The following is a 2972-nucleotide window of genomic DNA, read 5'->3' on the forward strand; positions in this document are numbered from 1 at the left end:
CCCATGCGGGTGAGAAGGCCAAAGACTGCATTAACCACCTCCTGTTGGCCTTCTCCATCCTGGGTGTCCCCCAGCAGATAAAAACAGACAATGGGCCAGAGTACATTTCAGCCTGGCTGCGACAATTTCTAAACGAATGGGGAGTCTCTCGTGTAACAGGCATCCCCCATTCGCCGACCGGGCAAGCAATTATCAAAAGGGCCCACCGAACCCTGAAAACTGTTCTAGCCTGTCAGAGAGGGGGAAATGAACACCCCTCAGATGAGGCTGAGCAAAGCCCTGTTTACAATAAATTTCCTGAACAACTCCTTTGCCAACCGCTGCCACTTGTATTCAGGCATTTTTCCAATGATAAAAGAGCAAAACTGAAGGTCCAACTGCCGGTGCTCGTGAGAGACCCTGAAACTCTTTTAATTCAAGGACCTTTTCCATTGATAACGTGGGGGAGAGGGTATGCCTGCCTGTCGACACCCGCAGGTCCGAAATGGATACCCAGCAAGTAGGTAAAGCCCTATGCCCTGAAAGACAAAAGCAAACAGGCGCATTTCGCTTCCAAGCGAATCAAGCCTGACTGGACAATGTTGTTCTTCCTTGGATGGAAGAACAAAAAGAAGAAGCCTGAAAACCAAATAATGGTACCCCCTGAATCATACCTATCAGAATTAACTGCTTTTGATTTCTCCACAGACTCCCTCCCTTAAGTTCTCCAGAGAATTTACCCTTTACCCTCATTCCCAGAGCAATTAGAGACCGGCAAAAGAACCCCAAAACTCCCCTGCCGTCCAAAACCTTATGTTCTGTTGTTTGCTGATCTTTGTGCTTTACTTTAAAGGTTTGTGATAGCGTCAAGTGCCCCCGCAAAGATGAATCCCCACAGTGACATCCTTTGCCTCACCTGTCTCGCTGTCGTCCTCACGCTGTCCGGCAGCTTCATTGTCCCACAGCCGAGGATGAACGTTTGGACCACCCTGGCGAAAACCCTAAAGCAGGATGGACTGTGCTTGGCGATGGATCGAGCGGAGAACCCAATGGCGACTTGCCTCATTGGAATTCCCCTGCAAAGAGGCGAATTTCCCTTTGCAGACATGTACCACTCCTATCCTGATCCGGTAAACTCTTGGGATGAATGGGTTGACTACAGGCTTCCATCTGGCATGGTGGGGCAGCAAGAATTAGAATTATTGGGGTCCACCCAAGCAGCGCTTTGTGTAAAATTTAACAGCCCACAGAGATATAGCCCGCACATTCCCGAGGGGGCTGTAGAAGGACCAGATGGCTTTGATATGCCACCATTACCATTCTTTCATATCCATGCCGACAAAAAATATGATGCGTCCTCCTGGTGTAATTACACCGCCCCCGAGCCAGCCCTGTCCAACGCTCATCCCAAGATCTTACCGAAAGGAGTCTTTTTCATTTGTGGCAACCGAGCCTAGGCAGGAATCCCAGCTCGCCTCCTGGGGGGGCCCTACACCCTTGGGAAGCTTGTAACATTTACACTGGATAAGAGGCAACTCCTAAATTGGAAAAATTCAGTCAAAACGACCCTCCAAAAAAGAAATGTAATTGATGTAAGCGAAAAGTGTAATGATACTATTGTGACCTGGCCAAAATCGAAAAGAATTGCAGCCTCTATCCTGGTCCCTTGGGTTGCAGTTTACAAAGCCTTAGGCGACATTGAAAAACTAGAGTGCTGGCTTGGAAAGCACACAAAGTTAACATCGTCAGCCCTGAGCCAGCTCCTGGAGGATGAGGAAGCCATAAAACATGCAACGTTACAAAATAGAGCTGCCATTGACTTTCTCTTGCTTGTTCACAGGCATGGTTGCGAAGATTTTGAAGGAATGTGCTGTCTCAACTTTTCCACGCACGGCCAGAGCATTTCCTCCAAAATCCGAGCAATCCAGTCCCACATCGCCGATTTGAAAACCAAATCTGAAACTTGGTGGGACAACTTGTTCAAAGGTTGGGAGTTTTCCAGCTGGGCTGCCTCAATCGCTAGATCAATTGCCTCAGTTCTGTTAGTTGTATTCCTGATTATTATAAGTCTAGCTCTGTTTAAAGCTTTATTTGTTAAATATCTCCTCTCGCTTCTATCAAACAAGAAAGGGGGAGATGTTGCAGTGGCTTTAGCTCAGCTGAGCGTCCCTAGCAGTGGCATTGCCCCACGGGATGAGTCATGGGAATAAAGCAGCCCTAAAGGGGGTGCTCCCAGAGAGCCTTGAAGTAAAGCTATTGGCCCAGCTCATCTCCCCTCCCATATTAATTCTAGAAAGTTTTCCTTTGTCTACCTTTGCCGTGTTCTCTGATTGGAAAATTTAAAGTTCTGTATCCTCCCCCCTTGTTCCCCCATAAGATCAAGTTATTGTCAATCCAGAGTTCTATGTACCCCGTTGGTTCTTTCAGTTTCTCCCCTCCCTTTTTCCCCCGCTATATTAGCCGCAACACAACGCAGAAACCCTGCTTTGAACTCGCCGATCCAGCCCTATTCCTTCCCTCCTCCATCTCCCCTTACCTTTTAATAAATCCCCTGGACCGCCGGGCTGACTGCCTGCATCTCCTGTGTCTGCTTCCGATCTCTGATTTGCACCACTCCTCTGGGAGCTCTGCCGAGCTCCGAGCCGCCCCGCTTCCGCCCGGGAGCGGGTTGCCTCGCCGGGCTCCTCTTAAGCAGCCAACCCGATCCCGAACTGAGTTTGGGGGTCCGGGACCCCTTTATTATAGAATTGTATGTAGAATTAGGTTTTATAGATGCTCTATTCAGGGTATTGCTGAGAGTCTGTCTGTTCATCTTAAATCAGCATCTGGTTTGGGCTCTGTTCGGTGGCTGGCCACTGCCAGACAGACCCCTTATCAGGTTTTTATCTAGGCTCTGTTTGGTAACTGGCCACTATCAAGCAGATCCTTCATGCTGATTCACAGAGGTTCACAAGCAATGCCTTCTGTTTCTTAAATAAAAAGGGGGAGCTGTG

The 2972-nt window shown here is 48.6% G+C and overlaps 1 long non-coding RNA gene across 1 annotated transcript; it reads left to right on the plus strand.

Moving 5' to 3' along the window:
• Nucleotides 1–321: 321 nt before the first annotated feature.
• LOC146425712 (uncharacterized) lies at nt 322–2556 on the plus strand. The gene is made up of 2 exons (XR_014846646.1): nt 322–802; nt 2053–2556. It is a non-coding gene; the product is annotated as an uncharacterized LOC146425712 (long non-coding RNA).
• Nucleotides 2557–2972: the final 416 nt, after the last annotated feature.

Source organism: Lichenostomus cassidix, chromosome W (assembly GCF_008360975.1).
Source record: "Lichenostomus cassidix isolate B80296 chromosome W, HeHo_3.0, whole genome shotgun sequence".
NCBI lineage: Eukaryota > Metazoa > Chordata > Aves > Passeriformes > Meliphagidae > Lichenostomus > Lichenostomus cassidix.